The sequence below is a fragment of the Capricornis sumatraensis genome, chromosome 1, assembly GCF_032405125.1.
Source record: "Capricornis sumatraensis isolate serow.1 chromosome 1, serow.2, whole genome shotgun sequence".
Classification (NCBI taxonomy): Eukaryota; Metazoa; Chordata; class Mammalia; order Artiodactyla; family Bovidae; genus Capricornis; species Capricornis sumatraensis.
Genome location: NC_091069.1, coordinates 145,746,734 through 145,759,330, shown reverse-complemented (window position 1 = coordinate 145,759,330; position 12,597 = coordinate 145,746,734).

Here is a 12,597-nt window from a genome sequence, read left to right as displayed (position 1 = left end):
GGAGAAAACCAAAAATAACAACTTTAGAGAAAGTCTTTTAGGGAAGCAATATTAAGACAATAAGTCCTGATTGTTTAGAAACATTCTTAAAGTTGGGTTCCAAGGATATTAAGTCATTACAATTTTTTCTTATATTAGCATGAATTTAGAGTATGATACATTTCATAGAGCTAAAGGAGTTAGACTATCACAATTATTTCCACAGCACGTGAACACATGTGTGCACACTCACATGCACCCACATAAACATATATCACACACATTCCATGAAAATTTCCATTCATATCCTCTTTAGTCCCCCTTAGGAAGGAGCACTGAGTGCCTTAATGAAACCAGACCTGGAACTTCCAAGTTTGGCTATGGCCATGCTGGGAGAGAACTCTGTAGCTTGCAGCACTGACCAACAGAACTTTCTGTGATGATGGAAACATTATGTTATGTATAAATATTACATATATATGTTATAATTATGAATATGTACATATAGTATATGTATATATGATACATTGTATACATATAATACAAATATATACCATCTGTAATATGGTATAATATATATGTAATATTTAATACTATTGCACTAGCTGTATGTGGCTAATGGAGTATGTGGAGAGTGACTAAGAATGACAGAAATAGAGCTTAAGTTTCATTTAATTATATTAATTTAAACTAAAATTTATAAGGTGACTAGCAGTTACCATATTGACAGAATAATATATAGACTCTATACTTTCTTCATGATTTTCCCAGGAGTGAGCTCCTGCTTTACTGCTCTATCACATGGTACTTAACTCTGGCTACACATTATAATAGCCTAGGGAGTTTTAAAAACATCAACTTTTTAGCTTCACGACGATTTTATTGGGAATCTACGGCTCAGAATAATTGCTGCAGCCCAAGTGTGGACTCACAAATCTTTCCTTATCTCTATTAGTACAGGTGCAAGCATTTAAACTAGAAGCTATTCAAAGCCTTGTGATAACAGGATGAGAATAGGCTGAGAAGATGCATTTATCCCAATCACTGATTCTCAAATGTGTTCACTGGGATCCTAGATCCATAGAAGAGAGGAGAAATTTTGCTATCAAATAATCTGAGATATTTTAAATAAAATTTCAAATGAAGAAGTCAAACTTCTTTATTATAGAATTTCTCAGAAAGTTTAAATACTAACGTATCAACCATTTCTAAGAAGAATAAGGATTCCCCTGCTGGCTCAGATGGTAAAGAATCTGCCTGCAACGCAGGAAATCTGGGTTTTATCCATGGATTGAGAATATCCCCTGGAGAAGAGATGGCTACCCATTCCAGTATTCTTGCCTGGGAAATACCACGGACAGAGGAGCTTGATAGGCTAGAGTCCATAGGGTCGCAAAAAGTCAGACACAATTGAGTGACTAACACACTTTTCAAGAAGGATAAGGTGTACCAAGGTGGCTTTTTTCTTACAATTTTCTTGGCCAGGATTTACTTCTAGAATAGTGTTTCACTGATTATATCTTGAAAACAAAAAAATATTGGTAAACTGGCTTATGAAGTCAATAAATTCTCCTATTACCAAACTGAAAGATCAAAGTCTGATTTTATTAAGGGAATGGGCAAATTTGCTCACCATATTTATGCTAATTTCATTTTAGCTAATTCCCTCAGTAGACACTGACTGATTATATTCGAATGCTTGGTTTCAAGTCTAGATTCTAGAGTTCAGTTCAGTTCAGTCTCTCAGTCGTGTCCGACTCTTTGCGACCCCATTAACCACAGCATGCCAAGCCTCCCTGTCCATCACCAACTCCTGGAGTCCACCCAAACCCATGTCCATTGAGTCAGAAATGGCCAAAATTGCAGTCTTGCTTCTACCATACTCAAGAAACTATGAGTGACCTGAAATTTTACTCTGCTTGCAAGCTAACAACTTAGCCTGTCATAGTATCATCATTAGTGGAGAAAGACATGAAACTATTGAGTCAAAGACAGAGGAGTTTTTATTGCAAAGCACAGAAGGCATCATGAACTTCATGTTCAATGTGTTCCTCTTCACCCTGGGCCCAGAATGCCATGCTGAGAGGTACAAATAGATGCTATAGAAACAGTAGGTTCACATCATAGTGAGGAACTTGGAGCTTAAGAAGTCCCTATCTTATGAGTTGTTGGTGTCAACCTGCCCCAAAAGTTCCCTGTAGAGAGACATTATCATAATTTTCCTAGTCTGAAAACAAATCTTTTGCTCTGGAAGAAGATGTTGCTATTTCTATCTTCCAAGGCTGTTTGCTATACCAACGTCCTTGAATAGACTGTTGCTATTGTTCAGTTGCTCAGTCATGTCCAACCCTTTGCTATCCCATGGACTTTGCACATCAGGCTTCCTTGTCCTTCACTGTCTCCTGAAGTTTGCTTAAATTCATGTCCATTGAGTTGGTGATGCCATCCAACCATCTCATCCTCTGTCACCTCCTTCTCCTCCTACCTGCAATCTTTCCCAGCATCAGGGTCTTCTCCATTGAGTTGACTCTTCATATCAGGTGGCCAAAGTATTGGAGTTTCAGCTTCAGCAGCAGTCTTTCCAATGAATACTCAGGGTTTCTTTCCTTCAGGATTGACTGTTTTGATCTCCTTGCTGTACAAAGTACTCTCAAGAGTCTTCTCCAACACCACAGTTTAAAAGCATCAATTCTTCAGTGCTCAGCTTTCTTTATGATCCAACTCTCACATCTATACATGACTACTGGAAAAACCATAGCTTTGACTGTATGGACCTTTGTCAGCAAAGGGATGTCTCTCCTTTTTAACATGCTGTCTAGGTTTGTCATAGCTTAAATGGCAACCCGCTCCAGTATTCTTGCCTGGAAAATCCCATGGATGGAGAAACCTGGTAGGCTACAATCCATGGGGTCACAAAGAGTCGGACATGACTGAGCAACTTCACTTTCACTTTCTTCTTCAAAAGAGTAAGCGTCTTTTAATTTCATGGCTGCAGTCACTATTTGCAGTGATTCTGGAGACCAAGAAAATAAAGTCTGTCACTGTTTCCATTGTTTTCCCATCTATTTTCCATGAAGTGGTAGAACTGGATTCCATGATCTTAGCTTTATCAACGTTGAGTTTTAAGCCAACTTTTTCACTCTCCTCTTTCACCTTCATCAAGAAGCTTTTCAGTTTCTCTTTGCTTTCTGCCATTAGGGTGGTGCCATCCTTGAACAGATAGTTTGGAACAAAAAAATATCCATGTTTCTCCACAAAAAGTGCAGAGATTCAGAAGGACCATGGAGAGCTGCTTTCCAACATTATTCACTGGCTGCAATACCTCTCCAAATTTCAATCAAATAATCACTGAAATAGCAATCACATCTGCTTTACAGAATTTTTCAATATATTAAATTGTTCCAGTGCCAGAAAGTACATCTAGCTCAACAAAAATTAAATTTCTGTATAAATCTATAAAAAGTCTTCCTGTTTTGCTCAATGGTATCATTTTATTCATTATCAAACACATACTATTTATATTTATTAGCTACGGTAAACTGTTACTTTCTTATTGCATAAAAACAGCATCAATGCAGAAACCCTCTTCTCTTTCTCTTTTCTTTCAATTCTTTCCCAGATATGATCCATAACCCTCGAACCTTACATGTAGCTCTGGCATCAGAAAGATACAACACATCCACTGCGGTTTTACTCGTTTTGTGAAGTCAACACTTGTTCTTGGATATCAAAGCCTATCGTGCCCAGATCCATGATGAGGCCCTGGCATTTCCAGCTGACCTTTGAAATTTTTAGAATTGAAAGTATCAACATGAAAAAACAAACAATGTCTTTCTTTCTCAAACACTTTAGTCACAGCAACTTCTGCTATGATTTCAAGAACATGCATCTGAATCCAGTTTCAACACTGAAATTTTGTTTTATTTGTATCTTTATCCTTAAGAGAGTATAGGAACTCTCTAATGGGATCTGAAAGGGAATTGTCATAAATAAGGTGTAAAAAGCATATCCAAGTTAATATCTTAAAATGTTTTCTATTGTATATGGAAAGGATCCGGAGATAGAGAACTTACCCTGCATTGTCTGAGTGGAACCAGACAATCACAAGGGTCCTTATAAGAGGGAAGCTAAAGGGGAAATGCTGGAAGAAAAAAAAAAAAAAAGGCAAGATGATCACAGAAGCAGAGAGAGAGAGGGAGTGTCCATTGCTGGCTTCAAAAATGCAAAATGGTGTCATGAACCAAAGAATACAGTTGTCTCACAGAAGCTTATAAACGAAAAAAAGGCAAGGAAATGGGTTGTCCCCTAGAACTTCCAGAAGGAACATAACCCTCCAGTTGTTTAACCTCTGTAACTGTAAGATAGTAAATTTGTGTTAAGCCCCTAAATGTGTGGAATTCATTAAAGTAGCGGTAAAAACGAATATAGCATGCTTGTTTTGTAAGACTCTGGCCAAGAACATAATAATACCATGGTAGTTGTGCTTTAAAAAATAGTTCTCCAATTTTGTCTCCTGTTTTAATCTTACATTACATATTCTATAGAAGAGAAATGGGGAAAGGAGCAAAGCATCTGGATATTCTGACCCTAAAAATCTGTTGTGGCAGATAGGAAAATGGATCACTCAAATCCTATTCAAGATAGGACTCGTGGTAAGTGTCAGTGCCCTGACTCAAGCTGGCAGTCTCAGTCTTCAACCATTCACTGAAGCTGTGCTGGTTTGGCCTGATAGAGGACAGAACTACCCTGGTCCTCACCATGATTCAGACATTTGAAACATGCAATGTAAATAACAGATATAAGGACTGAGGCATTGGATATGGTCACCAAGTTGCATTTATTCCTACAGGCAGATAACAAAAAGTTGAAGGCAGGTGCTAAGAACTGAAAACTTAGTGTGAGAACCAGTCTCTGGGAATACAAAGATGCTCCATCTTACACAGCAGAAAAATAGAAAAAGGTGAAGGTTAGTATAAGAATTTTAGTCAAAGTGGCTGAATTTCAAAGATCTTTGAAACAACTGAGGTAGGTCTGTTATGCCAAAGTTAGGGCCCAAATTAGGAAAAGTTGGGCCTTTGACACATTATTTGAGGACATCCGTGTGACTGTCTCCAAAGACTCTGACTCCTCATATTTTTCTAAACCACTTGAAACAAAGAACTGATCTATCCTGCCTCTCTCTGTTTAGAGCTGGCACTTACTTCAGGAAGAAAATACAGATACTGTTTCTCACAAGGCATAGTTGCTACCTTATGGAAATACCCCCACCTTTTCTCCTGCAGACTAGTGGTTAGAGTTAAGTGGTTGCATAACCCAGCCATGCCATGCTGGGACTAATAGGAAAGCAGAGAGACTAGATCCTGAAGTCAGTGCTGGAAAAAGAAAGCATTTATCACTAGGAACAGTGAAACAGGGATCTGAGGGTGCCTGATGGAAGGAACTGAAGCATTCTGTTGACTCAGGGCACCATCTCAATAAACAGGATTTAACTCCCTGACAAGATTCCCCAGGGCACACTGCAAATTTGCTGGATCTAGAAACTTAGAAAATGTAATGGCCCACGCTGAGAGAGATTAAAATGCATACATTGCCAGCATAGATAGGAAAGGGATTAAAGGTCAAGGAAAATGGGCACACTTGAAGGGTTTACAACATGGCTCAGTGGTAAAGAATTTGCCTTTCAATGCCAGTCACATGGGTTCAGTTCCTGAGCTACAAAGATCCTGTGGAGAACAAAATGGTAACCCCCATGTTCTTGCCTGGAAAATCCCATGGACAGAAGCATCTAGTGGAGCTACAGTCCAGGGGGTCACAAAAAGTCAGACACAACCTAGCGACTAAACAACAACAAAGTTATGTGAGGTCATTCAGAGAATTAAGAGAACATTTGGAGAATTTTATTCCATGGCCTCCAAATTGCATAATTCACAAAGTCTATCAGAAACACACTCATGAGAAAAATACTTCATGGCAGGACAGTTAGGAACTTCAGTTGCAGCCCTCCTCTCCAGGTCAGGGCTAATGGTAGACAGGCTGCCACATGCTTGGCTTGCTGAAACCAATGAGAACAATGGTATGATCCCAAAGAAGTATCTATGTTGAAAATGAAAGTTTATCAGTTGTGTACAACTCTTTGTGACCCCATAAACTATATAGTCCATGGAATTCTCCAGGCCAGGATACTGGAGTGGGTAGCCTTTCCCTTCTCCGGGGGATCTTCCTAACCCAGGGATCAAACCCAGGTCTCCCACATTGCAGGCAGATTATTTATCAGTTACGCCACCAGGGAAGCCCATGAATACTGAAGTGGGTAGCCTATCCCTTCTCCAGCAGATCTTCCCAACCCCAGAAATCAAACCAGAGCCTTCCGCATTGCAGGCAGATTCTTTACCAACTGAGCTACCAGGGAAGATTGAAGATCAGAGACAGATTGGAGAGGCTCCCTTGGTTAAGGGCACCTAACACATGCAGAGCCATGGGGATGTTTCAAGGGCCATGGTGTCCCTAGAGGTCAAATAAATGGCAGCTAACAAACGTACCATTAAAATGTGTGTTTGCGGGGGAGGGTGTAGATGATGAGCCAAAAGCTGAAAGCAGTCACTCCAATAAAAACTAAAATACTTTGTCCAGTTTCCAAATCTGAGATGGTTTTCAAACCTGGGCCAGAACATGCTGACTGGTTAGATGACCTGAATCCCAGAGGAAGGACCCAAAATAATACCATATCCAACATATACTGTTATGATTCCCCCAGACCTTCCTAAAGGGAAGGCTACCTATGGCTACTTATTGCAGTGATTATAGCCTGGGTTAAGAGGAGTTTCAGAGAATATTGGACACAGTTTTCAATTGACATTGATACTTGCAGACTTCAAGATTTATCATGGCCCCTGGTAAGAATGGGAACATGTGTCAAATAATAAATGAAGTCTTGGTCTAATTCCAGCCTACCATAGGTGACTTGGGTCTATAAATCCAAGCTTTGATTATTTGTATGGTCCCCAGATGCATTTGGGGGGGATTTACACAGTTGGTAGTTTTAGTAATGCTTACATTGGATCCTTGGGCAAGGGGGTAAAAGTTGTAACAGTGGTGAGGGCCAAGGGTAAGCTTCTGAAACTGCCTCTAAGATTAGGATTGAATAGCATTGGAAAAGGCAATGGCAACCCACTCCAGTGTTCTTGCCTGGAGAATCCCAGGGATGGGGGAGCCTGGTGGGCTGCTGTCTATGGGGTCACACAGAGTTGGACACGACTGAAGCGACTTTGCGGCGGCAGCAGCAGCAGCAGCACTTCTGGGAGAATAAGCTGCAGAGAAAAAGTAGAGATGAATAGTATGCCATAAGGTTTCAAAAGTATAAGGGAATTGATTTTTTATCATATTTCTTTTTTTAAATTGAAGTGTAGTTAGTTGATTTATAATATTAGGTTAGGTGTACAACACAGTGCTTCAATATTTTTATAGATAAACTGCATTCAAAGTTATTATAAAATATTGGCTATACTCCCTGTGCTGTACAATATATCCTGGTAACTTATTTCATGCATAGTTTTTATCTTTTAATACCCTAACCCTATTTTTCCCCTTCCTACTTCCTTCTTCCCACTAGTAACCACTAGTTTGATCTCTATATTTGTGAGTCTGTTTTATTATATTCATTCATTTGTTCTGTTTTTTAGATTCCACATGTAAGTTATAACACATAGGTCTGTCTTTCTCGTTCTGATTTATTTCCCTAGGAATAATATCCTCTCCACCTATTCATGTTGTTGAAAATGGCAGAATTTCATTTTTCATGCTGAGTAATTTTCCATTGCAGATGGTGACTGCATCCATGAAATTAAAAGACACTTATTCCTTGGAAGAAAAGTTACGACCAACCTAAACAGCATATTAAAAAGCAGAGATATTACTTTGCTAACAAATCTTCCTCTAGTCAAGGCTATGGTTTTTCCAGTAGTCATGTATGGATGTGAGAGTTGGACTATAAAGAAAGCTGGGCGCCAGAGAATTGATGCTTTTGAACTGTGGTGTTGGAGAAGACTCTTGAGAGTTCCTTGAACTGCAAGGAGATCCAACCAGTCCATCCTAAAGGAAATCAGCCTTGACTGTTCATTGGAAGGACTGATGCTGAAGCTGAAACTCTAATACTTTGGCTACCTGATGCAAAAAGCTGACTCATTTGAAAAGACTCTGATTCTGGGAAAGATTTAAGGCAAGAGGAGAAGGGAACGACAGAGGATGAGATGGTTGGATGGTATCACCGACTCAATGGATATGAGTTTGAGTAAGCTCCAGGAGTTGGTGATGGACAGGGAGGCCTGGCATGCTGCAGTCCATGGGGTTGCAAAGAGTCGGACATGACTGAGTGACTGAACTGAATTTTCCATTATATGTATGTTTATACCCAATACTTTGGCCACCTGATGTGAAGAGCTGACTCACTGGAAAAGACTCTGATGCTGAGAAAGATTGGGGGCAGCAGGAGATGGGTATGACAGAGGATGAGATTGTTGGATGGCATCACTGATACAATGGACAAGTTTGAGCAAACTCTGGGAGATGGTGAAGGAAAGGGAAGCCTGGCATGCTCCAGTCCATGGAGTCACAAAGAATTGGCAACAACTTAGTGACTGAACAATACAATATAATAATACAATACAATCAATCTTTATCCATTCATCTGTTGATGGACACTTAGATTACTTCTATATCTTGTCTATGACCATTGGGGTGCGCATGTATATATTTTCAAATTAGCACCTTTGTTCTCTTCAGATATTTACCAAGGAGTGGAATTGTTGGATCCTTTGGTATTCTATTTTTAGTTTTTTGAGGAACCTCCGTACTGTTTCTCACAGTGGCTGCACCAATTTACATTCCCACCAATAGTATATGAGGGTTCTTTTTTATTTCTCCACATCCTCACCAACATTTATTATTTGTAGACAGTTTCATGATAGCCATTTTAACAGGTGTGAGGTATCTCATTGTGGTTTTAACCCATAAATCTGAACTCTGCCAAAATTGAATTGACCATGAAGAGTCAGTATAGGCCACCACAAAATCAATTAAATTGTAGGTTTAATCACAACTGGACTGTCAGACCTGATGTAGTAGTTACTAGGGCAGATTAATAGAGCCTCAGAAACCTACTAAGCAGTCAATGATTTAGAGTTTCCTTGTTTATCAGGAAAGAAAATCAAGAGCAATTCACATTCACTTAGAATGTACTACAACATTTATTACCTTTGCCCCATGGCTGAACACTCTATCCTCTTAATATATCCCCAAAAGATATTTTCACAAAATATCATGTTGATTCATTATAATAATAATTAAGCAAGATGAGCAAGAGGTGTCTATGTGATCATTTTAAAGGACATTAGCTCCTAAAGGTGGGAGGTAAACTACATGATGAATTAGCACTCTATTACTTCAGCAAGAAGGAAAAAACATTAGAAGACCAATAGCCAGGCGCATGCCAATCCCTCCACTTCAAAACAAAAGACACTTTGGTGTGTCTTTCATCCCTTTGTACCAAAAACGAAGCTCACTGCTCAGAAGGCCTCTAAAATTCTACAAATACCATATTCCACACCTAGAAATTGTCTTCTGGCCCAGAAATAGGGTGATATAGGAGGCTGCCAGTTTGAATGAGACCTGAAGCAAAGAAGGTCTGGCACCAGGTCATGCTGCACTGCTAGCAGTCCTTCCACTCAGGCCATATGATCCAGCACACCATACTGTGTTAGAGATTTCAGTGGTGGAAAATATTCAGCGTGGACTTTATGGAGATTACCACTGGAAAAATCACAAATGGAGCCCTGGGTTCCTGGACTAAAACCATGTCAACTCTAGCAGAGAATTACATATGTTTCAAAATATAGCTACTGGCATGCTGCTGGGCCCTGGTAAAACTGGAATTTGGGGGCCATAAATAAACAGGGAGCTACTTTACATCGAAAAAGGCATGTGGAAGGAGCTCCATAAACATGGAATCTACATGTCACATTCACCTTCAACAAGATAGCAGCCTGATAGAACATTAGAATTACCTGATGTAGGTATAGCTGAAGTACCCTCTGAGAGTATATAACTGAATGAATTGGGTAAGCAGTCATAACTATGAAGCAACAGCAATTCTGACCTGAAAAGAGTCAGAATCTTAAGCAATGCTGCCGAGGGTTCAGAATCTTAAGGAATGAGGTCTGGATCATTCTATGAGGTAAGCTATCGAGATTAACAGAAGTTTGGCAAGGAAAATTTATTGTAGATAGTAGTGAGTGCCAGTTCCAGTCTCAAGACCAACTGCAGGAGGGTCTTTGACCCTCTTATTCCAAGTTATCTCTCAGGAAAAAAATCTCATCAGTGCTTGAATGAGCTGCTCATTGAATCTGTGTGGAGAGGTGGACTGCGGCAGAAATGAGACACAGATCCTTGCTTGTAATGAGTGTTGATTAGCTGGTGGCCTCTAGCTGTTAACTCATTCAAAATATTCATCTCAGATTTCAAAACAAAGTTTTTTCTGCTTTAGAGTGACTTTCAACCAATGATTGTTTAAGGTGGTGCTCGTTTAACAGCAATTCTGATTTGAACCTAGCCATTCCCTCTCCACACAGAACTCCTCTAATTGGCAACCTCTGCTCTGTTGTTCCACGTTGGGCTAAAAAAACTTTGCAGAGTCAACAACAAGGTCTGATGATTATCTCATCCTGTCCTGCTTCCCCTCTTTCCTTCCATGGGTGTTCTTCATAAAATCTTTCACACACCTAACTTTATCTTGTCATCTTCTTCCCAAAGAATCCAGCTTGCCTCAACTAGCCAGTCTTCACACATTCTCTGATGTCATTAAGAAAAGATCTTTTAGAAGATTTTATTAATACCATAACACTTTGCAACTAGATTAATAGGAAGTGATATGGGAATGATGATTTTTATATCCTGATAAAGCAAGACATTCTAGACAGTCTTGTGATTGATAACTATACTGTTACAGAGGATGAAAGATATCAAAAGGAAGACTTACAACTGAATAGTCAAGCTACTAGTTTTCAATTTACTATGTAAAAGTGCCATAATCTCATAACCTTGTATCAACAGCTGTCTTCTGGTAAAGAAGAGAAAAAAAAAAAAAATGTGCTCATGATTAACACCTACAAATTGAGAGAGGTATAAGTTTTAAGCACAACAAAGATAGAGGGAAAATATATTCTGATCTTTATCTTGATTCCATGAATCATTTTAAAGAGAAATGCATGATTTCCAAATAAGTGAAATACAAATTAATACAAAACATAATTTTGAGATAATAAAATAGCTCTTAATATTGAGTATTAGACAATATAAAATTGATTTGAAATATGCTAGGATCTAGTGCTTATTCTTCCTGTGAAAAGAAAAGAAAATTTCTTTTGTTCTCTTGAGGTTATGATGAGTAGAATTTATTATACTCAGAAAGAATGCATATTCACAGAAATTACGCCCTTTATAATTTTGTTGCACATTTTATTACCATGCCTTCAGTGGTATTTATCATTTCATGGATAATTGGCAGTTAAAAAGGTTCAAACATTAACATTTTAATTCATCTACAGACTTATTTCAAAAATGAGCTATATACAATGTGGGTTCTCTATTACATCTTCCCCTGAGCAAATATCAGTGTCAATAGGTAACTATCTTTTATGGTTTTACCTCTTCTTGAGAATGGATATTTGGCATCTGATTACTTCAACAGAGAGATTTTATCTGAAAAATTAAAGTTGTCGATATTGACATCATCAAAGGAGTGAATTAAGTTAGGTTTTGAACATGAGTTTAGTCACACTAATTTTAGGATAGTCAAAAATTTTATTCACTATTACATTTAAAAGTGAGAGAACAAAGTTGTAAAGGTCAATATATTAATAAAAAGAAATTTTCCTTTACTTGAGTATATTCTTTAAGACATTCAATCTTTTTGAATTTGACAGCTTCTACATTAGAAATGTAAACTTTACATGACAGGCTTGCAATCGATTAACTATTTTTGTTCACCAGCTTCCTATTAGTTCATTATAGCTTGCATTTGTAACAAAAGACTAAAGGTGTTGGATCCATTTATTCAGAACCAGACAAAAAAGTAAAGTGGTAATTTATTTAAGAAGTAAACTCTAGTAGAAAATGGTTATTTAAGGGGGCTATTGATCAACTCACTCTCCACCTCAGAGAAGGCAGAATTATTAATACACAGGGTAGTTCACTAAACTCAGAAAGTAATTAAATCCTAGAATTGGAAAGTGGTAGAATCTCTCTCCTTAGAAACCTTTGAGACTAGAGTAGATATTTTCCTTTGGGTGTCTTTTAACTCTATAATTCTTTGATGCTGAGATGACTGTGGTATTTCTTTTTTGAGATCATTTTAGCAGTCTCCATCTACTGCAACTGATAGGAATGCAACTTTTTAAAGTTAATTAATAGATTTTTCTCAAAGCAGTTTTAGATTTACAGAAAAATTAAGCAGAAAGTACAGAGAGTTCTTGGACTTCCCAGGTGCCTCAGTGGTAAAAAATCCACTTACCAATGCAGGAGACATGGGTTTAATCCCTGGGTCAGGAAGATCCCCTGGAGAAGAAA